Source organism: Sus scrofa, chromosome 5 (assembly GCF_000003025.6).
Source record: "Sus scrofa isolate TJ Tabasco breed Duroc chromosome 5, Sscrofa11.1, whole genome shotgun sequence".
In the NCBI taxonomy this organism is placed as follows: Eukaryota; Metazoa; Chordata; class Mammalia; order Artiodactyla; family Suidae; genus Sus; species Sus scrofa.
In genome coordinates, this window is record NC_010447.5 from 92,248,093 (window position 1) to 92,274,000 (window position 25,908).

General features: G+C 37.4%; 1 pseudogene; it reads left to right on the forward strand.

Moving 5' to 3' along the window:
• LOC110260599 lies at window positions 13,666–25,629 on the forward strand (annotated as a pseudogene).

A 25,908-nucleotide genomic window follows, 5' to 3' on the forward strand; every position in this document is an offset into this window, starting at 1 on the left:
ACAGTACTTTTTTTTTTTCTGGAGAGGTGTAATTAATATAATGTCATGGAAGATAATTTGAATCCATAAAATGTAACTGACACATTATTATCTACCCTAGAGAAATACACACATAATTGCCTAAGAAAGCATATGTATGGGTATGCACTACATCTAGCTTACAATAGCAAAATATTGGGAAAAACCGAAATGTTCATCAAAAAGAATGGCAAAATAACTATATATTATGCTCAATTTATGCACTGTGATACGGTGACTAAAACATGTTAGTTTCACATACACTAACATGGGAAAAACTGGGAGTTATATTATTGAGTAAAAAAAAAGTCAATTACTGAATGACCTATGCTGGGTGACACCATTATATCGGAACATGCACAAGACAAGACAATTAAAGTTGGCCATGTGGTTGCCCAGATTACTGCCGTGAGAGTTTCCAAGCAATAGGGAGAGGGGACTCAGCACCAGGCAGATTGAGTTGAAAGAGAGAGAAATGAGTCCAGGGAAACCTGGAAGCTGGAGTTCACATGACAAAGTACTGGAAAAGAAAGCTTAACAGAGAGAAAATTCTGGAGATCAACAAAGTTTTCCTCAAGTGATTAGCAGAATAGCAATCAGTATATGCATTTGAGGATATTACTTTAATTAGGAAAAAGCACCATTCAAAAGAATTAGAGGGAACAGTATCTAGTGCTCATATAGAGCTGGGAAGAGTACACGTTCCAAAAAGCCATAAGGGAAAACATAACACATGGACATTAGTTAGGATACTTAGAAGAGGTTTGCTTTAAAAATGAGGAATAATTAGCCCTTGATTAAATGCTGCTCTGGACCCACCAAACAAATAGTAAAAGACCTAAAGGATCAAACTCTTAATATGTAGCCCAACTGTGTCCCAGAATGACGTTCGGGAATATATACGGAAAAACAAAAACTAGCCAGTGGCAAACAAGGAAAAGGTCACAGTGCCTGACATAAAATCAAAGTTTTTTAGAAATGCAAAGAAGCAGGAAAATATGAACCAAAATGAAAAGAAAAATTCGTGAATCAAAAAGTGACCCAGGACTAATGTAGATGAAAGAATTAAACATTGATATTCAAATAGTTCTTGTCAATGCATTCTATATCTTCAAAAATGTGTCCATGAAATACTTGAGTATAAGGAAGAGTACAAAAACAATACTAGTTAAAAAAACTAAAAGTCTTTTTATTCGTTCTTTCTTTATACTAAAAAAATCTATTAGGTACTTTTTTCATATAAAGCTATATCCTGGGCAATGGTCATTCACTAGTAAGCACAGAAGACACAGCCCCTGTCTTCAGAGGGTTATAGTTTAGGGCAAACAAAAGTAATAACAATGGAGTATGGGGTTTATGACATATCTTGCAGTAAAAGAAGAGGGAAAACATGAAAGTACAGTATTTTAAGATTCCTATATTTATTTTTAGTTTTATTTTTTTTGTCTTTTTTGTTTTTTCAGGGGCATATGGAGGTACACAGACTAGGGATCTAATCGGAGCTACAGCTGCCAGCCTACGCCACTACCACAGCAACGGAGGATCCAAGCGCATCTGTGACCTACACCACAGGTCACAGCAATGCCAGATCCTTAACCCACTGAGAAAGGCCAGGGATCAAACCCTCAACCTCATGGTTACTAGTTGGGTTCCTTAACCACTGAGCCATGACAGGAACTCCCAAGATTCCTATATTTTACATGAAATGGTATAATGTCACTTGCAGGTAGACTATGATAAGTTAAAGACGTGGAATCTTAAAACAACCATTATAGAAACGAAGCAAGAAGTATAACTAATAAACCAAGGCAGAGGATAAAATGTATCATAAACATACCTAATCCAAAAGATGACATAAAAGCAAGAAAAAAATCAACAACAAAGAGTAAATAAGATAAACAGAAATAAGTCACAAGATATGAACTTATATCTAATCATATTAATAATCTCATCAAATATAAACAATCTGAACATCCCCATTGTAAGGAAGAAATAGGCATATTGGTTATAAATGAACAAGACCCAGTTATATGCTATGGCAAACTCAGTTTAAATATGAAGACACAAATAAGATAAAAGTAAAAGAATAGAAAAAAATGCTATGCTCAAATTCATCAAAAAAAAAAAAAAGCTGGAGAAGTTATATTAACAACCAAGTGGATTTCAGACAAAGAGAATATTATTCCGGAGAAAGAATTTCATTTTAAAGTGATAAAGGGGTCAATTCATCAAGAGGAACCAACAATTCTAAACACTTATGTACTTGTAAGAGAACTTCAAATACTTGAAGCCAAACCGATAGAACTTCAAGAAGAAACAAACAAATCCACAAATATAATGAGAGGTTTCAATACCTCTCTATTATTAATGGATGAAGCAGGCGGAAAATCAGCAAGATTATGATAGACTGAAAAACACTATCAATCAAACAAGTTGATTAATTTTTACAGAACACTTCACTCAACAATAACGGAATATTACATTTTCTTCAAATACACATGGAACATTTATTAAGATAAATCATATTTAGGTAAGGTTACTAGTTAGACAAGAGCAAAAAAAGGACATATGACTACACTTAAATGTCAGATAAACATCAAATTATATTTATTTTTTATTACGCACTTTATTTCTTTAAAGCAATTTTAGTTTTACAGCAAAATTGAGAGGAAGATACAGAGATATCCTCTAAACTCCCTGTCCACACACATGCATAGCCTCCCCCATCATCAATATCCCCCATCAGAGTGGTACGTTTGTTTCAGTTGATAGCCTACACTGAAGCATCATTATCACGCAGTCTGTAATTTATATACATCTCATTCTTGGTGTTGTACATTCTATCGATTTGGATAAATGTGTAATGACATGTATCCACCATTATAGCATCATTCGGAGGATTTTCCCTGCCCTAAAAATTCTCTGTACTCTAGTCATCCCTTCCTCCTCACTAACACCTTGAAACCACTGGTTTTCTGTTTGTTTGTTTATCATCTCTAAAAAACAAAAACAAAAAACAAAAAAGGAGTTCCCATTGTGGCTCAGTGGTTAACAAATCCAACAATGCACCATGAGGTGGCGGGTTCCATCCCTGGCCTCGCTCAGTGGGTTAAGGATCCAGCGTTGCAGTGGCTCTGGCGTAGGCTGGTGTCTACAGCTCCGATTAGACCCCTAGCCTGGGAACCTCCATATGCTGCAGGAGCGGCCCTAGAAAAGGCAAAAAGACAAAAAAAACCTACAATTTTGTCTTTACTAGAATGTAACATAGTCAGAATCACACATCATGTATAGTTTTCAGATTGGATTCTTTCACTTAGCATTCTGAATTTAAGGTTCCTCCATATTTTGTGATGGCTTGATATTACATTTCTTCTTGGTGTTGGGTAACATTCTGTTGCCTGGATATACCACAGTTTATCACCTACTGAAGGCTATTTAGGCTACTTTCAAATTTTGGAATGAGGAAAAAAACATCTATAAACATCCCTGCTTCTAAAACGTCCAGGTTTTTGTGTGAATATAAATTTTCAACTCCTTTAAGTCAACACCAAGGAGTGGGATCACTGGATTGACTGTTAAGAGTATGTTCAGTTTCCTAAGAAACCACTGAATTGTATTCCAAATTGTCTGGACTATTTTGCATTCCCACCAGCAATGAGTAGGTTTCTGTTATTCCACATCCTTACCAGCTTTTGGTGTTGTGAGTGTTTTGGATTTTGGACATTCTAATGGATATGTAATGGTATTTAATTATTGTTTTAATTTATATTTTCCTGATGATATGTGATGTGGACTATCTTTTCATATGTTTATTTGCCATCTGTATATATTTTTTCTGGTGAGATCTCTGTTTAAAGTCTTTAGACAATGTATTTAATCAGGTTATTGTTTTTTTTTTTCACCGCTGAGATTTAAGAGTACTTTGTGTATTTTGAATGACAGTCCTTGATTGAATGTGTCTTTTACAAATATTTTCTCCCAGGATGTGGCTTGCCTCTTTATTCGCTTTATCAAATAATAGTTTTAGTAAAATTGTGTCCCATGTTAAACTTGAAATATACTAAAAAAATTATTTGATAATAACCTAAAATTAAAAATGACATCCTGTATTTTGTCTGGCAAGCTTAATTCTAGGCCATAAAACCAAAAAGGAATTAAATTAGAAATCACTTTAAAATATTTAAAAACTTCTAAATATTTTTTATCTAAATAACACAATTCTATGTAATCAGTAGGGCAAAGGAAACTAAAAAGTGTTTGAACTGAAAGAAAATAAAAACACATCATACCAATAACCCATACTCCTTATGCAAAATATATATGCAAAACTTCTGAATCAAGTTTTTGCTAATCAAATCCAATAATTATTCAATTTATATTACATTGTGACCAAGTCGTGTTCATTCCAGAAATGCAAGATTGCTTTGATATTCAAAAATGAATCAATATAATTTATCACATTAACAAGCAGAAAAAAATTGTTGTCATCTGAATAGACAGAAAAAAATATTTAGAAAAATCTAACACCTAAACCTAAACATAAAGCTCTACACAAACTAGATATAGAAAGAAAGGTTCACAGTCTCAGTCTGATAATGGGCATCTATGAGCAGCCTACAGCTGTCACACATAACAGTTACAGAACAGAATACTTTTCTCTTCAGATCAGGAAAAAGACAAAGATGTTCACATCCACCACTTCCATTCAACATTGTATGGGAGGTTCTAGCCTTTGCAATAAATCAAGAAAAAGAAATAAATGGCATCTACATTAGAAATGCAGTCAAATGTCTTTATTCACATATATCATGATAATCCATGTATACAATCTGACAAAAACTATAGAAACTTCTAGAACTAATAAGTGAGTTCAGCAAGTTTGAAGATACAAGATTGATATATTAAAAAGTCACTGTGTTTCCATTTCCTGGAAGTGAGCAATCAGAAATGGAAATTAAACAACAACATACACAATAGTGCCAAGTGAATCAGATATTTAGGGATAAATTCAACAAAATGCATACAAAATTTTACACTGAAAAACTACAAATTATTGCTGAGAGAAAGTAAAAAAAAAGATCTAAATAAATGGAGATCTATATCTTGCTATTAATATACCAGTTCTTCCTAAACTGATCTATAGATTCAATACAGTTCCAATTAAAATCCCAGCAAGCTTTTTTTGCAGAAATCAAAAGCTGATTCTAAAACTCACATGGAAGAGCAAAGGACCTAGAAAAGTGAAAAGAATTTTAAAAAATAAACTTTCACTACATCTTTGTATTATATTTTCCACAATGTTTTAAATAGTTAAATGTTTAACAGTATAAATTATTAAAATAAGTTTTATTTGTAAAGAGTTAACACTACTCTGAGGAAACAAGGAACCCACGGGGGGATGTAGAGATTGCTGGCTATATTTTACCAGAGCAAGCATGACGGACAGTGGAGCAAAGTATATCAAGATCGAATAAAAATATGAATAGTCGAAAAAAGTTGAAGCCATCAAATAGGGCACAATATTAAAAGTTTTACTCTTAGGAGTTTCCATCGTGGCTCAACAGGTTAGTGAACCTGACTAGGAACCATGGTTCGATCCCTGGCCTCGCTCAGTGGGGTAAGGATCCGGCGTTGCCGTGAGCTGTGGTGGAGGTCACAGATGTGGCTTGGCTCGACAGTGCTGTGGCTGTGGTGTAGGCCAGCAGCTACAGCTCCAATTTGACCCCTAGCCAGGGAACCTCCACATGCCGCAGATGTGGCCACAAAAAGACAAAAAAAAAAAAAGTTACTCTTAATATGGCAAATGATATGCAAAAAAGCCAAAGGGCTCTCTTCTGTATTGTGTACAATCTTACCTTCTATATTTAAAAAAAAAAATTTGTCTGCACCCAGCATGGCATATAGAAGTTCCTAGGCCAGGGACTGAATCGGTGCCACAACAGCAACCCAAGCTCCTGCAGTAACAGCACTGGATCCTTAACCAGCTCCTCCTCAAAAGAACTTTTTTTCTTGATATTGTGCACATGCTTCTGAACACAGCTTGAGGAGAAAACAGATGAGGCAAATTGTCATTGTCTTTACACTTCATTTTGCAGCTTTCTGTGTACCTGTTTTTCCAATTTTTGAAAACTATCAAGTGAATAACATAATTAAAATTTCTTTTTCTGGTGGTAAACACAGTAATAATAGCAATTACTACTTTGGTTACTTTAAATTTTATGACCTATGATGTCACTTTAGTCCCAGCTGGCTTGTAATAACCTGGTTCTTCTTTAAACATTCCCTCTCTCTTTCTCCATTCCTCTTCCTTTTCCCCCTCCTTCATCTTTTTTTCTCTCTCTCTGATTCAGTCCCTCTGTTTCTCTTTTTCTAGTTTTCAGCAGCTCAGGAGTAATAATTTCCAAGGAAAGTTTCTTGGTTCCCAACCTACCTCTGCTGTAAAAAGCTTGCCACTTCATATTCCTCTAGAACCACGTGCCCCCGCACTTCTCTCACTGGATGGAAAACAATTTTATTTGTGTGTTAACTCACCTATGAGTCTATAAGCTCCTTAGTGACTGAACCCTTTTCATGTTTTTATCACCTGAGCCTAGGAGAATGCTTGCCTCCTTTTAAAAATGTTTTCATTATAGTTGATTTACAATGTTCTGTCAATTTATGCTGCACAGCAAAGTGACCCAATTATACATATATATACATTCTTTTTCTCACATTATCCTCCATCGTGTTCCATCATAAGTGATTAAGTACAGTTCCCTGTGGTATATACAGCAGGATCTCATTGCTTATCCATTCCAAATGCTATAGTTTGCATCTACTAACCCCAAACTCCCAGTCCATCCCACTCCCTCCCCCTCCCCCTTGGCAACCACAAGTCTGACCTCCATTTCAAAAAAAGAGTTTGCTTCTTTTCTGTAGATAGGTTCATTTGTGCCATATATCAGATTTCATATAGAAGTAATATATGTTATTTGTCTTTTTCTGCTTACTTCATTTAGTGTAAGAGTCTCTAGTTAGATCCATGTTGCTGCAAGTGGCATTATTTTGTTCTTTTTTATGGGTAAGTAGTATTCCATTGTATATATTCACTGCACCTTCTTAATCCATTCATCTGTTGATGGACATTTAGGTTGTTTCCATGTCTTGGCTATTTTGCATAGTGTTGAAGTGAACATGCAGGTGCAAGTGTCTTTTTCAAGGGAAGTTTTGTCAGGATATATGCCCAGGAGTAGGATTGTTGGGTCATATGGTAGTTCTATATTTAGTTTTCTGAGGTACCTCCATTCTGTTTTCCATAGTGGTTGTACCAACCAATTTACATTCCCACCAACAGTGTGGGAGGATTCCCTTTCCCCACATCCTCTCCAGCATTTGTTATTTGTAGACTTATTAATGATCACCGTTCTGACTGGTGTGAGGTGATATCTAATTGTAGTTTTGATTTGCATTTCTCTAATAAATTAGTGATGTTGAGCATTTTTTCATGTGCCTGTTGGCCATCTATCCATCTATATGTCTTCTTTGAAGAAATGTCTATTCAGGTCTTCTGCCCATTAATTTTTTTTCTTTCTGTTGAGTTGTATGCATTATTTGAATATTTTGGAGATTAAGACCTTGTTGGTTGCATTGTTTGAAACAATTTTCTCCCATTCCATAGGTTGTTTTTTGCTTTGTGTGTGTGTGTGTGTGTGTGTGTGTGTATGGTTTTCTTTGCTGTGCAAATCTTGTAAGTTTGATTAGGTCCCATTGGTTTACTTTTGTTTTTATTTCCATTGCTTTGGGTAACCAACCTAAGAAAACATTTCTACAGTTGATGTCAGCGAACATTTTGCCTTTGTTCTCTTCTAGGAATTTGATGGTGTCTTGCCTCTTATTTATGTCTTTAAGCCATTTTGAGTTTATTTCTGTGTATGGTATGAGGGTGTGTTCTTGGTCCTACCTCCTCTACTTGCCTCTCAATAGGCGTGCGATTCCTGTTTATTGAACAGATGTACTTGAGTAATTTCTGTCAATACTGTACTCCTTTCTTGGAACAGAATAAGACACTGTGGAATTAACATTTGAGGAATATTTCAGGAAAGTAGACAGTTGAAAGGAGTTTGTGAAATTAAAAAAAAAAAAAAAATCCTCCCCTAAGAAGTAATTATTTTTTCCATGGAAACATGGCAAAGGAATGTGAGCAAAGATATCTCAGTAGTGGAAAATGAAGTGCCAATAATTCTAGAACATCAAAGTAGTTCATCTTCCCATCTAAATATATACTTCTATGATCCTCCAGGTTGATTATGCTAAAAAACAAAACAAAACACTTTGTGTTGTAGCATCTTTTTTTTTGTCTTTTGTAGGCCGCACCTGTGGCATATGGAGGTTCCAAGGCTAGGGGTCCAATCAGAGCTACAACTGCTGGCCTACACCACAGCCACAGAAATGCTGGATCCCCAACCCACTGAGCGAGGCCAGGGATTGAACCAGCAACCTCATGGTTCCCAGTCGGATTCGCTTCTGCTGCGCCACAACAGGAACTTCTTGTATCATCTTTAATTTTCTATTTTCCTCCTTACCTCCCTCCCAATATCTAAGCTAAGATCTTATTTTCACTGTTCTTTTTTTTTTAAGGTTTTATTTATTTCTTGTTGATACCTTCTTAATGAGAAAATATACCTAGGGTTTGGTCTTTGATTCAATCTGTGACTAATTTTAGGAGATAGGTGTAACCCACATGTATTTTGTTATAAAAGATGCTTCTAAACTTTTAATTTTAGCATGTTATTTTTTATTTCCTTATTCTAACACTTTAATTTTTTATATTTTGTTAACTCAATTGACTCTATTTTGTCTTGCTCATTCATTCATTCATTAAATATTTATTAAGTACCTAATGTTTGTGGGTGATACTGTTTTAGGAGCTGGAATAAGGATGAACTAAACTGACAAACGTTTCTTTTCTGCTGGAGCTGAGTGATTTTCTAATAGTAACCTGGATTGTTATATAATCTATTTTTTTTCATTTTATAGTAGTTACTGTTAAAACTTTTCATAACACATTTTAAACTACTTCTTGGTTTATTTTCTTTTTAGATGCTATGAGCCTCATCACCTTTATGGGAGAGAGTTTTCTTTCAGATTTTTGTCAACCATTTTAAATTGTAAACTTAGCTTATATTTTTTGACTTTTTCACTTTAGATTACAGCTAAATTCTGCCACACCAGACTAGAACATTACTATCTTCAACCTTCTTCCCTCTTCTTGCCCTTCATATACTGAGTTCTGGTTTTATTATTTTATAATTATCTAAATTAATATTTATTTTATGTAACCATATTTACCTATATTTTGACTCATTGCCCCATTTAAGTACATCCAGTGATTGCCATCAGCCCATCAGACTCTGGGTATGATCTATCTGTAGTGTGTTTTTGTAGTTGTTTTTTTTTTGGGGGGGGGCTTTCCTTTTGTTAATTAATTTTGTCAGGAAAAGCTCAAGAGTTCTTTAGGTTATGAGTTTTTGAGTGTTTGAGAATGCATATTCATTATATTTGAATAATAACTTGCACCCAGATTCATTCATCTCTAGAAAGAGAATCTGAAACTAAGATCCTGGGTGCCCTTCTCCTCTCGTTCCTCCTTCCTCAGATGATCCTCCTTTGGCGCTAGAGATTCTTCCGGGGGATGATAATGGTTTCTCCCTTCCTCCTCAGCTTTACTCTAAAGTAAGAAAGTCTAAATTATGGAGTACAACTTGTCTTATTTCAGATGAGGTAATGTTGGTGGTTTTTCTACATCCTCTCCTTGGGATGTTTATATATACCCTCTGTCAATTCCTTTCTAAATTGTGAGTATTTGTTGTGCACACGTCTATTTATTTTTGAAGGCTTTTTTTTTTTTTTTTTTTTCTTTTCTTTTTGGCATATGGAGTTCCCAGGCCAGGGAGCATATCTGAGCCACAGTTAAGACCTACACTGCAGCTGCAGCAATGCTAAGTCCTTAACCTACGGTGCCAGGTTGGGGATTGAACCTGCGTCCCAGCATTCCAAAGATGCCACCAATCCTGTCACACCACAGTGGAAACTCTTTGCTAAAGTTTTTAATGAGGGCACAGGCAAAGGTGGTTGAGTGTCTTCTAAAAGTCTCACAGGGGGACATTTAACAAAGTTCAGCTTTTATCTTCAGTGTTTTATATTCATAAGTCTCACCCTCAGAAACTAATGAATAAGTTAAAATTCTAGTTTTTAAAATTATTAACACATAAAACATTTAATTTTGAATAGGAAAAAAATACTCATTGATATGACCCTCATGGTTTTTCACTGGGATAATATTTACATTGGAAGACAATTATCAGAAATAAAATTACTAGGTCTTTCGTAAAAATCAAAGAAATTAGGTGGATAATTTTAGAAAACGTTCTTCATCTAAAATGGTTTGAGATCATTTTCTCTTCTTGAGGAACAGGCTTGTCAGCTAGATCATTCTTATTCAGTGTTTATGACTGACCAATCCATTTAGCTCATCATATTTTTAATTTAGATATGTTAACGCTTTCAATAGAGTATAACTGTAATTTTTTTTAATTAAAAAAAAATTTAGGGCCACATCTGCGGCATATGGAAGTTCCCTGGCTAGGGCTTGAATTGAAGCGGCAGCTGCTGGTCTCTGCCACAGCCAGATCCAAGCCATGGGTTCGCGACCTACACCTCAGCTCACTGCAACAGCAGATGCTTAACACACTGAGTGAGGCCAGGAATTGAACTGGCAACCTCATGGATACTAGGGTGGGTTTCTTCCTGCTGAACCACACCAGGACTTCAAGTATAGCTTATATTAAGTAAGTAGTTAGGTCTATCCTTTTCGTGGCAACTATGTATTCAAATTTTGGTGATATTCTCATAATTGGAGAATTGAGATTAATTATGTCAATTCTGGAGGTGGGAAAACTAATACTGAGACAAGTCACCTGATGGAGGTCATATAAGTAGATGGTGTAAATAAACCTAAGCTGTCTGATATCAAATCCTACCCTTTTTTTCCTGCTGTATCACTTGGGTAGAAAAAGCCGATGTGGTTCCAAGATCTTTATATCATTTCTTTTGTTGTTTTCCTTACCCCTTTCATTCTATGGGGGCATATAAAACCTAGGATGCAATTTACAAGAGCATTGAAAACATTCCATGTGTATATTCACTCAACCAATACTTTTTTTTTTTTTCCCCCTTAAATAAGAGCACCAGAACAGATATTGTCAGTGCCCAAGCAATATCCTCTTGGGACTCACTTGCTACTACTGGGAATGTGTCCTCTCTACCAAAAAAGGTTTAGTTTGTTTGTTTATTTTGTTTTATTTTTATTTTTATTTTGCCTGAGGAGCATACTCAGCATGCATGTAAGACAAATGACATAAAATAGAGTTAACTTTCTTGGAAGCAGCCCTCAACAAATGAGTCAGAGTTGATGAATAAATAATCCCAGTGTTTCATTACTGGGTTGGAATAACTCTGAGGCATGCTCTTCGCTATCTCCCATGTTGCACCCTGGGACTGAATTCCCATTTTCCAGATAAACAACTGCCTCATGTCACACTCTTTTTAACTTTCCTCTGTTCACTATCTCACTTCTTTACTGCCCTATCTATCAGCTTTTCTGGATCACTTCTCTAACTACAGGCATTCAAATCTTTGCCTCAAGATCTATCTCTTGGGGAATCTAAACTAAGATAAAAGAATACTATCTGTCCATTACTGTTGGAGGATCTGGGGATACAGCAGAAAAAGAAAAAAAATTAAGTTACCTGACCTTGTAAGTGTCAGAAAAATTATTTGCAACTTGGATATAGGCAAAATTGATTACTGAGTGTCCTTTCAGTGCAATCCTGGGCTTGACTTACCATCAACTGGGCTATTTTATAACTCTGTTGGAGCAGAGGTTAATTTGTAAATTTGGTCCAGCAGAGATCAAATAATTTCTGTCCAATGAAATACATAGTGCCAAAGGTTACACTTTATTTTCCTGTAAGACATTAATCAGTTCTGTATGTAACCCAGCAATCCTATCCTGATATTTCTTTATTACAGTGCCTAGTTTCACCCAAGCTTTTGAACAGATTTTAACATCATATTGGTTTCTTTATTTGTAAAGAAACAGGATAACATTTTGGGCATGTTTTCTTTTTACCATTTGTCTGAGTCATATTCTATAAACTTTGGAGCATTATAGGTTAATATAGAGAAACAAAAAATAAAGGATAATAACTATATATACATGTACACACACATATAAAATAAGTCATGTCTTGCTGAGTGTTATAAAGAAGGATAAAGGGGTAGAGGTTAGGGATTGTTCTGGGAGAAAGTGCTACTTTATTCAAAGTGGTAGAGAAGGCATCTGAGGGGAGACAAGGAGGAAGGGAGATGGTGGGTCCTGTGGATATCTAAAGCACAAGCATTCTAGGCAGGAAAACAGACAAACAAGCAAAACTCTGAAACTGTGAAAACTGAAATAAGTATATGCGTGACACATTCAGGCTTAGCAAGAGGGCCATCAGGGCAGAAATCGCATGAGTTAAGATGAGGGAAAAGGGAGGGGAATAATAAGTGATGAGGACAAAGACAACGTGGACCACACACCCTTCTACCTTAGTTCAAGGACACTGGCCTGTACTCTAAGTGAGACAGAAGGAAACACTGGAGGACTCTGAGCAACATGATGTGATCTGCTCTGTTTCTAAAGGATCATTTGCCCTCTTGAGATTAGGGCAAAGGCTGATTCGGAGAGACCAGAACAGAAGGAGTCTTGGTTTTTTGTTTGTTTGTTTGTTTGTTTCCAGTTTTGGAAAGAGGTTTTTGGTGGTCTGGACCTGGGTGATGGTGATAGTGAGGAGAAATCTCATTCTAGATACATTTTGAGATAGAACCAACATAATTCTCTCTGACAATTAAATGTAATTTATGAGAATGAACATCCATCTTCCTTTATTCATTCTTCACATTTTCAAATATTTAGTGCAAGATATTGGGTTAAGCGCCTGATAAAACAGCCTCTAACATTCACATGGACTTTTGTTGCACAGCTAACAAATTTGAGATTAATATGGTCATGTCACTACAGTGACATTTTAATACTTAAAACTGCCACTTTCACAAATGGTGATAAATGCATCAGCAAAAAAAATCTCATTACAGTAATTTAAACATAGGTTATTCTGACATAGTCAAACTGAGCCACATTCCATCTAGTTCTCAGGGAAGATATTCATGAGAAGTAGAGCCAGGTTTATTTTCCATTAATGAAGCAAAAATGAAACTCAGAGTATGGATCTATTTACATTAACGTGAGAACTGTGAAACTTGGGTTGTACAACTTTAGCAATTTGTTTTTAAAAATTATATTGGTTTCAGAAACTGACAGCCCATCACTTAAGATGCTCTGAACTGCTAACTTCTCTAGTACTTCTGTTTGCTATTGTTCCTAAGCCAAATAATTATCATGAATAGCATGCAAAGAATTGGCTGGTGGAGCTCACAGCACCAGCCTGTCTTTTGTGGACCAGCACAGTGATCCCTGAGCCAGTTTGCATTAGGAAACCTCGCGACTAGGGGTTCAGAGAGAGGCCTCTGATTCCCCAGCCCCTTTGCGGAGAGAAGGCTGAAAGGATGCACCACATTTACAGCTGCAGTGATGAAAATACAGACGTTTTCACTATCATGACTCCTTCCAAGGTGTCCTGTCAGCCAGAAGAAGAGTCAAAACTCTCAACATCTTTTAACCAAGAACGTGGTGATCTACACGCCGCACCCCCTGGAGCTGCTGCCGACCAGCAGTGAGCACCGCGCCGGCGAGGCCCTTAGGCCTGGACGGTTCCAGAATGCATGGCAGCAGGGACCCCCACCCGGCCTGGGAGTATTTCTGAACCCAAGTCAGCAAGTCTGTGTGGGAGTTGAGTGTATATAAAAGCTTTGATGACCCCAGTGGCCGGATCTGAGTGAAAGCCCCCACCGTCCTGGAGGCGGCAGCCCAGGGCTTGAAGAATGGAGAGGTTCTGAGCCGAGGGCCAGTGAGTTGGCTGAAATTATCCCCATTTTGCACATGAGGAAACTGAAGCTGGTCGAGGTCCAGACATCTCAAGAGATGACCGAAGAGTACCCAACCCTCCCTGAGGTAGCAGAAGCCTCTGTACCCCTGACAGGAAGTCCTCCCGGCAGCATCCCCAGCATCCTCCGGAAGATGCGGAGCAGGCGCAGGAAGTCTTAAGAGGCGGGAGCTACCAATAGCCCCTATGAGGCCGCGTAAGGTGAGCCTCCCCAGGGGCCCTGAGTTCATGCAAGGAGAAGTTTCTGGATCGTAACTGAGCCACCTTCACCTCTGCTAGTGGCTGCTCCATGCATGTCAGTACGAACCCATTGCCCTGGCTTAGGACATGGAAAGGAACTTCTCTCCAAGGCAAAAGAAAACTGTTCCTGCTTAGAATCCATAAAGCCATTGGTCTGAAAGTGACTTGGGAGGTCACAAAGTTTATATAACCCTGTATTGAAGCAAAACTGCAGCAAAATCAAACCTTCACAGCCCATTTTAAGACCTCCAAGGAAGGAAGCAGTCAATTCCTCAGTCTTCCTTATGAGTTGTTCTAATTTCTGGTTATAAATGGAAGCGTTTGATGTTGGGAAAAAAAAAAAAAAGAATTGGCATGTAAATTTTTCTAATTGTTTTATTATTTAATAAACAAATATGTGTTTTATCTTCAGTAGTCAATAAATTGATCTCTAATGCAAGATGCATAAACAAGAAATAGCGTGAAAAATAATCCATTAAATAAATGGAAAAAGTTATATCTTCAGCTAACATTGATCTTTTTTCCAATGTAAAATTTGAGTATCTATTAGTAGAGTAGTACATGGAAATAACTTGGTTTTTTTATTAAAGTATATTTGATTTATGATGTGCCAATTTGGAAATAATTCTTAAATAGTCGATATATATGGGAGTATATTTATAATTTTTTTCCTAGGGAAATACAATAAAAAAAAGTTTGGACATATTAAACTTACATTTTATTTACTTATTTTTATTATCTGTGTCCTCTACTAGAATGTGATCTTTATGAGAGATATGATTTCTTTTTATTGTTATTATTCACCGAGGTATCCCAAGTATGAAAAACTGTGCTAGCACATGATAGGAATACAATAAAGTGTGTGTTCAATTAAAAAGTTGGATTAATATTTATAATCATGTTTTACTATATTTCTTGAAATGAAGAAATCCGAGAAAGAGAATTCCCCGCCCTGGAAATTGGATACGTATGTAAATTGTGAAAGACACAAAGAACAACAAAAGAAAAAGAGATCAGATACTGGTTTTTGGATATCAGACACTCCAAGGTTTTACACTGGTATTGTTAGAGATGCTCCAGAGTATGCAGGGTAGAGATGCTGGCGCCACCAGCATCATGGAAAGACTTGACAACTCTAACTTTATGTTTCCATGATTCTCTCTTCCTCAGAAAGCCTCGGAAAACAGCCTTGGATGGTACCCTGTACAGAGTTAGGAAATATGTCTCTCCAACTCATTTAACATAAATTCAATACACAAATTCCCAAGCTGATCAAATTCATGAAGTAGAAGGCCAATTTATTTTAATGACCAGGAATTCTCAGGAGTACATCATGTATTAGTTGAAATCAGCTACTGAAACAAGTCCAGTACTGTTCACAATCACAAATACTTACAACGAAAAGAAAATAAACAAAGAAATTCTCCCCACGGCTTAGAAATTCTTATTACTCAGGCAAGTTGCAGTAATCAACAACTGAGGGGAAAATGTGACAATTACAGCTGTACTAAATAAATAACTCAGCATCACAGGAATAAGGCTACCATTTTAATTCCTTTCTTCTCAAAGGTTTCACCATTTCTAGGTTTTTGCCATGAGAATGAGGGTAACAATAGAAATTGTGCTATATTTTATGTGATGAAGCACTATAACTTTGCTGAAATGCCTACATTCAGAACAGCCAGGTTGGAGGTATAGCTCAGGGGTGGGAGCATTTGACTGCAGAATAGCAAGGTATCTTTAGCGAATCAAGGTGTCTGTCCTGTAAAACTAAATGCATTTGTATAGTGTTATTAGCAACATGGATGGACCTAGAAAATATCATGAAGTCAGACAATGAGACACCAACATCAAATGCTATCACTGACATGAGGAATCTGAAAAAAAGGACACAATGAAGTTCTTCGCAGAACAGATACTGACTCATAGACTTTGAAAAAGTTATGGTTTCCAAAGGAGACAGTTTGGCAGGTAGGGGATGCACTGGGGGTGTGGGATGGAAATACTATAAAACTGGATTGTGATGATCATTGTACACCTATAAATGTAATAAATTTATTGAGTAATTAAAAATACATACATACATATTTGAAAAAAAAAAGAAAAATTACAATCCAAAACGGAGTCATTTGTGCTAAGCCCACTTTACCCAAGTGAGACTTCATATCTAACCTAACTGCAGTTTCAGCCCCTCCCAGTAATGTAATTTGTCAATCTGGAATTACCTGGTCAGCACCAAGGTAATCTGCTTAAGAGGCTCCCTCCATCCCCCAAAGGAAGGTGATTTTATCTGAAACATACATTCTTCCTTTTCATGTCCCCTTTCTGCCTATAAAACCTTCTATTTGTGCAGCTCTTTGAAGGTCCTTTCTGTTTACTGAATGGGCTGCTACTCGATTCATAAATCACTGAATAAAGCCAATTTGATCTTAACATTTTCTCAGTTGAATTTGTTTGTTAACAAATTCACCGAGTGTGAGGGAATCCAAAGTGAATTTCTGATTGCACTCAGGGACAAGAAATACAGGCGGTACCCTACAAATTAAGTTTACTATCTTTCTTGTCATTTCCTAGGGTGGCTGGCTAAGTTCCTCTCTCTTCTGAGATCTGCTCTCTTTATGTTGAGCTCCTGATCTAACTGGCTTTTTACTGCAAAATTCCCACTTGAGTGGAAATCTCTGCCTTAATTCTGCACCACGGCCTTAGTGGAAACTGTTAGTGGCAGTTTGCAGTTTTCTTATTATGCTGAGCCCCCAGTCCATAGTTCCTATTTGTTGACATCTGATGGTTCAGCCCTTTCCTTAGCCCCACAGTTCTACACTGGAGGTGCGAACAGGAACTACTACTGGCCAGTTCCAGTAACATCTAAATCCTAGACCTTGGTTCTGTCCCCAGATTTCACACTGGGACCTATTGGCAATTCAATCTGCAATTCTCCATTTGTTTGGAATCCTTCCCCAGATTCCAAAGTGGGAGCTGCCAGTGGCACCAGCAGTTCCGCATTCGTTTGGTTTTCGTTTTAGGGTTTTGGCCACACCCTCAGCATCTGGAAGGTCCAGAACAGGGACTGAACCTGCACCACACCTTTGGCAACACCAGATCCTTAATCTGCTACACCACTTGGGAATCCTTTTTGTTTGCAATCAGTCTGCAGTCCCTATTTGCTGGGGTCTGCTGGTTCAGTCCTTTTCCCAGTCTTTGTTCATTAGTTACTGCTTTTATGTTAATGCGTGCATGAGGTAAAGGCTATTGCAAATGGGGACCTCAAAGCCAAAGAGCCACAAAAATTGGTTGGAAGACTGAGCTTTTTCTTTTCTTTTTTTTTTTTTTTTTGGCCGTTCCCGCAGCATATGGAATTCCCAGGCCAGGGATTGAACCTGTGTGACAGCGGTGATAATCCCAGGTCTTTAACCTGCTGTCCCACAGAAGAACTCTAGATTGAGCATTTGAAATCTGTTAAAGAACCCACTAACCCAAAAATTCTCCTGTTAGGATAAGGTGGTCACAGAACAGGTAAGACTGACACTGCCAACCTCAAGAAAAATTTCTATGCAGCGAGTTATACTATAAAACACCACTTATTCTCCAAGCCAGCAGCACATTCCTTTAACATATGAGTAAGGCTCTGAGAAGCCCAAAGACTTAGCTAACTAAATAAATTATACAGATAGGATCCTTAAAAGCCGAAGTGTTAAGTGCACCACCTTTCAGCACATCTGTTTATTTTAAGAATATATATGTATGTGTGACTGGGTCACTTTGCTGTACAGTAGAAAACTGACAGAACACGGCAAACCAATTATAATGGAAAAATAAAAATCATTTAAAAAAAAATTTTAAAAAGAATCAAGTTCTGGAAGCTGTAGATATCAAAAATGGCAAAATTTTATAGAAGACAACATCGATTACAATAGCCATTATGGGGAAAGTTGCAGTCAGACTAGATTGTTGATTTAATAGTGTTCTTGGAAGAAGGGTTCCCAAATTAAACAAACAAACAAGAGGAGATACCTATTTTGATTGGTATGCAGAAACTTCCAAAAGGCTTCAAGATTCCAAAATAGCTTTATCAAAAGCCTGATTGCAAAAGACTAATGAAAAATCAAAGACATCAAAGGTGTCTAAAACAACACTTCAGCCTCCCCTAGTATATCCTCTTAAAGGTTCATCATACCAACACTGGCCAAGAAATCAGGGTCTCAGTTGTAAGCAACGGGGACAATGGAAAAGAGCCTGTTCTCAAAGACCCCATGCAAAGTTTCAATATCAACTCAAATGCCCCCATATCTAATTTCCAATTGGGGTTCCCATATGGACCCCTCCCAGAGATGATGAGGCTCTGAGGGACTTTTCCAGTAAATGGCTATGTTTTTGCCTTAAACAGCTAAGGAACTAAAACTGATGAAAAAACCTTGCCAAATTCTGGTAGATAGTAGAGCTCACTGGGAACCTATAGACGGAATTCTGGGAAAACCGGCAAAAGCCAGCTAAGGGTGGGAATTCTTACCAGAGTCAGCTCTCCTGGATATGATAAGAGAGAAAAAATACCTTTGCATTCTCTTTTGAAGATGTCTCCTAAGTCCAAAGAGTTATTCAATTCTGCATAAACATTTACCATTTGTCTTGGCTGAAACTGACAACATATTAAAAAAAAATTTAAATAGCTTCTTGGTCAGAAATTGGCCAGAAGTTGGAAGCTAATATGTGGAGCATGATAGGAAATGCTTTAGACATTCTCCCCTAAGTTAAAATAAATGTATGTACACAAAGGGAAAGAAAAAAGCTTACAAGGTCCTTGTAAAAGAATTTATGGGTGGATCAATCTATGATGTCATTTAGGCTTCAACCCAATTCTTTGAGGAATTAAAAGCAACTGTACTTATCTTACAAATCTTCACAAAACTAGAAATGCAGCTCTAGAGGTAGTTCAAAATTCACTTATTCTTTTTTTTAGCCAATCCCCAAACCTCCTCTATGTACATTAACAGCCTAGCAAGTTGCATTTTTTTCTCTGCGCCTTTGAGAAGTAAATTTAAAGTACAAACTTCAGGTAGGTAATTTTTATCAGAAGAAAAACAAAAGGAAGAAGTTTATTTGCAACTTAGCTTTAGCCATTCAAGCAGGACTGCCATTAAGCAGTCCCTTAACCAGAACTGTAAGTTAGATACAACTTCTCTCATAACTAGTAAAATGGGAGCTATTAGTCTTCTGTTTACATTTGTTTATATGTTTTCAGTGTGTGTGTGTGTGTGTAGATACTTGGTACTTGTCTACTCCGGATGACACTTACAGAATTAACTTGTAAAAGAGCTCTATTTATTTTTTATTTTTATTTTTTTTTGTCTTTTTTTTTTAGGGTGACACTCGCAGCATATGGAGGTTCCCAGCCTAGGGGTCTAATTGGAGCCATAGCTGCTGCTTCCAGCAGCTACAGCAACACCAGATCCAAGCCACGTCTGCGACCTACACCACAGCTCATGGCCACACCAGATCCTTAACCCACTGAACGAGGCCAGGGAATGAACCTGCAACCTCATGGTTCCTAGTCAGATTTGTTTCCGCTGTGCCACGATGGGAACGCCAGAGCTCTATTTAACTGGCTTAAAGAAAAGTGCTTCTATAAATCCTCAAAAATATAACAGAAACAACCCCAAAAGAATTTCAGTTTTATAGGATCTGGGAAAATATTTTCCTTTTTTTTTCTTTTTTTAAATGATATTTATTTTTTTCCATTATAGCTGGTTTACAGTGTTCTGTCAACTTTCTACTGTACAGCAATTTGAACCCGTCACACATACATATGTACATTCTTTTTCTCACATTATCATGCTCCATCATAAATGACTAGATATAGTTCCCAGTGCTGTACAGCAGGATCTCATCACTTATCCATTCCAAAGGCAATAGTTTGCATCTATTAACCCCTAATGCCTAGCCTATCCCACTCCCTCCACCACCCCCTTGGCAACCACAAGTCTGTTCTCCATGTCCATGAACTCTTTGTCTGTGGAAAGGTTCATTTGTGCCACATGTTAGATTCCAGATATAAGTCATATCATATGGTATTTGTCTTTCTCTTTCTGACTTACTTCACTTAGTATGAGAGTGTCTAGTTCCATCCATGTTGTTGCAAATGGCATTATTTTGTTCTCTTTTATGAATGAGTAGTATTCCATTGTGTGTGTGTATATATATATATATATATATATATATATATATATATATACACCACATCTTCTTAATCCACTAATCTGTCAATGGACATTTATGTTGCTTCCACATCTTGGTTGTTGTGAATAGAGCTGCAGTGAACATATATGGGTGCATATGTCTTTTTCAAGGAAAGTTTTGTCTGGCTATATACCCAAGAGTGGGATTACTGGGTCATATGGTAGTTCTATATTTAGTTTTCTAAGGTACCTCCATACTGTTTTCCACAGTGGTTGTGCCAATTTACATTCCCACCAGTGTTGTAGGAGGGTTCCCTTTTCTCCACACCCACTCCAGTATTTGTTACATGTGGACTCATTAATGATGGCCATTCTGAATGGTGTGAAGTGGTACCTAATAGTAGTTTTGATTTGCATTTCTCTAATAATTAGGGATGTTGAGCATTTTTTCATGTGCTTGTTGGCCATCTGTATATCTTCTTTGGAGAAATGTCTATTCTGGTCTTTTAACCATTTTTCCATTGAGTTTTTTTATTTTTTTGTTTTGCTGTTGAGTTGTAGAAGTTGTTTGTATACTTTAGAGATTAAGCCCTTGTCAATGGCATCATTTGAAACTATTTTCTCCCATTCTGTAAGCTGATTTTTGTTTTTATTTTTTACGGTTTCCTTTGCTGTGCAAAATTGTCAGTTTGATTAGGTCACATTGGTTTATTTTTGCTTTTATTTCTGTTGCCTTGGGAGACTGACCTGAGAAAACATTTGTAAAGTTGATGTCAGAGAATGTTTTGCCCATGTTCTCTTCCTGGAGTTTGATGGTGTTTTGTCTTATCCATTTTGAACTGATATTTGTGCATGGTGTGAGGGTATGTTCCAGTTTCATTGATTTACATGGACCTGGGAAAATATTTTCTTTAAAAGCTAGTTTAAAGTTCTCGCTTTAATTAAAACAGGCATGTCTTTAGAGTTAAAGGTACGGATATAAAGCTTTTATTTTACCTGAGTCTACTGATCAAACGGAATTCATGTTATCTCTTTGATCAAAGGAATTCAAGTTATCTCTTATAAACATTGTCAGCAAGAAACATCCCTTAGGATGATGACGAACGTTGTCTGTTGTCTAAGGAAGCCTTCATAGTTAATCTAAACTTAATTGGTAAGCACAGGGACGTTAAATAAATTTAAAAATAAGTTAAAAAAATTTTCAGGTGAACTATTTAGTTTCCCCCCATTTTTTTGTAACCTGAAACCTTAAAATTTTGCTAAGTTAAATTAAATAATGGATGAGTCTACTCTTAATAAGAAAAAAAAAAAAAAAAAAAAAGGAGTTCCTATTGTGGCTTAGTAGGTTAAGAACCTAACTAGTACCCCTGAGGATTTGGGTTCCATCCCTGGCCTTGCTCCGTGGGTTGAGTATCCAGTGTTGCCGTGAGCTGTGGTGCAGGTCGCAGATGTGGTTTGGATCCTGTATTGCTGTGGCTGTGGCTGGCAGCTGCAGCTCCAATTCAACCCCTAGCCTGGGGACTTTCATGTGCCACAGGTGTGGCCCTAGAAAAACAAAAGAACAAAAAACAAAAAAACCACTTAACTTTCTGTATTTGCCTGTGAAATCTGTAATTGTTACTGTTATCATGGTTAAATGAATAATTATGTATTGTTGCATAGTGACCTATGACCCTATTTGACCAAATGTTTTAAAACTTTTGGTATTTTGACAAATCTCCCCCAACCAAATTCTAGGTCATGTCTTTTTGACATGGAACTAACCAGGGCTTTCCAGAGGACCTCTGGAAAATTTCAAAAGATTTGTTCTCTCGTGTTATAAAAAGGAGATGTTAAACTAATTAGGTTCATTTGGTGTGTTATATTACATGGGAAACATTGTAAAATAATAATAATAAGTCTTTTATGTTGTATTTGTATAGGTATATAAGTTTTCCAGAAATTACATGAAATTCCTAAAGTCTGATTTGTCCTGGTATAATGTCATCAGTTAGAATTCCGGTTATTATCTTAAAAGGCTATGTGCCATGAAAATAACAAAATTTCCCTGTCAATTCCGTTATAATGAACTCTCATCAGATCCCTAACAATGGACATTTTTAAAAGTCTTTTTACAGACAGTTAATGTTTTACTCTGATACTTTGCAAAAGTGTTCCTGCAGAAGTACTTTATCTTTAAGGAAATAATTTTTGGAAAATACACGTTTCTGATAAATTTAAGATCATAAAACTGAACTGGGTAAGAATTTCCAGAAATAATGGAAAAACTGGAGTCAAGAACAAGTATTAATTACATGGGGACTGAATTAATTGAGAAAAACGATCATAATTTTTAAGACTTTTTGTCTGAAACATTGCTGGTCCCTTAATGTTTTGTTTTTCCAGATCTAAGGAAACCTTTTCTCTTAAGCTATCTCTGACATGCAGCAATTTGGTAAAGCATACATTTGTAAACCAAGATGAAACTTCTACTTTTTCTCCCTACCTGGTTCCTTCAGAATGCAGAAACTTTTTTTGTTGTTGTTTTTGTTTTTTGTTTTTTTTTTGTATTTTTGACATTTCTTGGGCTGCTCCCATGGCATAATGGAGGTTCCCAGGCTAGGGGTCCAATCGGAGCTGTAGCCACTGGCCTATTCCAGGGCCACAGTAACGTGGGATCCGAGCTGCGTCTGTGACCTATACCACAGCTCAGGGCAACGCCTGATTAACCCACTGAGCAAGGCCAGGGATCGAACCGCAACCTCATGGTTCCTAGTCGGATTCATTAACCACTGAGCCACGACGGGAACTGCAGAATGCAGAAACTTTTAAGATTTCTTTCTATGGTGATATGATTTGCTATCTTCATAAGTTCCATGAGTATTTATTCCAGTAATCGGACCCAAATGGAAATATTGGGCTATATGACCACAACTTTGACTGAATTGTCATATTTGAGAGATGTGCATAGACTCAGAAATGACTACACAATTTTAAGGAACTAAAATTGACTTAATGGAACTAACAAAGCCCCTTGGAAAAGACTGACCTGCTCCCTTGCTCACAAGATTCTAGCAAAGTAGTCTGAAAAAAAAGAGCTTATATGGTCAATCATTATTCTTGGTGCACTTAGATAAATAATCAGGCCAAGTCTAATGTAAACAGGTTAGTTTTACTCTGATTATCCTTGGAAAAAAGAAATGGGAATAATTGTGGAGAGAAAAAATTATGTTCGTACTTTTGTCTATTTTAGATTTTAATCCTGCTCATTGTCTTTGAGGTTTTGTTATATATATGTAAACTGGGTTAGATCAAGTCCTTCTCGTTCCCTTAAATATCTGGCTACAACTCTTCAAACTAACATTGCCAATGTTCTCCTATTCTTCTGACTTAGAATCTCTAAGAGTAAAGACTGCTTCTGGAGCTCCTTGGAAGGGACTGTATCAGATCTTCCTCACTACTAAGGCAGCAGGCAAACTTCAGGGTCTTGAATTTTGGTTACAAAGCTCACAGCTGAAAAAGCTTTACCTGATATCTGACCTTGTGCAGAAGTGGGAGATCTCTGAATCAAATTGATGAGTAGGAATGGTAGCTGACAGAGATATAGGCTGTTTGCTCCCAGGATGGTAGAGTGAGACTTCATACTTAACAGGAGACTCTTCTTTCTTTTCTTCACTCTGGCATTGGCCTGGAAAGATTATGCCATCAACTATATCTCCCAGGCCATTGCTAAGGGGCTTTCAGACAAATGGATCTGTCCATAATACCAGAATCCATTAACTTGCCACTTAATGGGAGTGGTTTGTGTCCCAACAGGATTTATCTTTGCCGGGGGAGGTTCCCATTCTCCATGGGCCTATGAATGCCTAAATGGCTGGTGTATAACTGGGCAATTTCTCTTAGATATTCTAATTGTGCTCCTGATTGTTCATAAACAAACTAAGATACCTTGTTAGTAATTTCCCTGAATTTACATCAGTGAGTTAAAAAAGTACCTACCAGGAAGAGTTCGAGATTCAGGATCTGCTGCTTTCAACAGGACCCTACTACCCTGGCTAGGAAGAAGTACAGATGAGGCTATGATCAGTATTCTCTCCTTAACTCTTGAAGATATTGCAGAATTTGCTGCTAAAGAAATAAACTCTTTGGCCAAAGTAGTTCTTGATAATAGGCTAGCCCTTGATTATCTTTCAGCTGAGCAAAGAGGTGGCAATGCTGTGGCCAATAGGATCTGCTATACCTGGATTAACGCTTCCAAGGAAATTGAAACTCAGTCGCCCAAGAACATTGAACAAGCCGTTTTGTTTAAGAAGGTGACTCACTCAATAGAATCTTTCTTTGACATTCGATTTTGAGATCTGGAGGACCATGGCTCTGAGGGCACTCCAGACATCTGGAATCATCCTACTTCTAATAATCATAGTAATCTCCCTGGTGTCTTGAGTGCTCTCAAAAGCTTTGAATGCACATTCCCAGCTGCTAACTATGAAGTAAATGATATCCTTAAGACTGGGATGTCAAAGAAGGATCAAAGAAAATGACTACCTAAAACAACTGTGAACTTGGTATCGTGACCTGTGACTATCACATAGATTCAGCAAAAAGATGTCATGACCTGTGAATGTCACGTAGGGGATCATCAAAAGTTGTGTTAGGGGACCACTGACTGAAACTGCCCACCTTGGCCTCAAGGATTATGCATAAGAGTATCCTTCAGGTCTTCTGCAGAACCAGGGCCCCCACCAAAGCGGAGGATGGTAACTTCAGGCTGAGCTCAAGATTCCTGCTGCACCTCCCTGTTACCCCACCACCAACCCATCAGAAGAAAGTCATGCACCCTAAAGCCTCACCCCAAATTTTGCCTTCCTTTTCTGGGCCCTGCAGTGATCATCTTGAAAGGCCTCCTCGTTGGCCCCTGTCTGTTTCACCTGTTTACATGATTTATCTCCAGCTACGTCCAACAGTTACAGGCTGAAGTGTTATTACTAGGGTGGAAGCTGGTTTCAGACATAGAATACCCCAATTTAGATCAGGTAGATAGAGACTTCTATTCTAATAGGCAGGATGGTGCCCACTCCCAGGAAGAAGTAGTTACAGAAGAAAGAGACCTCTGCCTCAATTCCCAAGAAGTGTCTTGAATACGAAGTCTTTCAGAGGGGAGTTGTTAGGGACCATTGACTGAACTCCCCACTCCGGCCTAGCACAATAGCCACATGCATGAGTTGTCTCTCAGCAGTAGGCCCTGACAAGGAACATGGTGCTGCCCTGAAGACTAACCAGGAGGATTTGGGAGGGGCCAATAGAAGGTAGGAGACAAACAACCTCCCAGGATCCTTGGTGCTGGAATCCATCTTGGGTGAGAGGTGCACATGCCACCAAGAAGGACCCTGGGCCAGACCAAGTATGGATCGAACAAG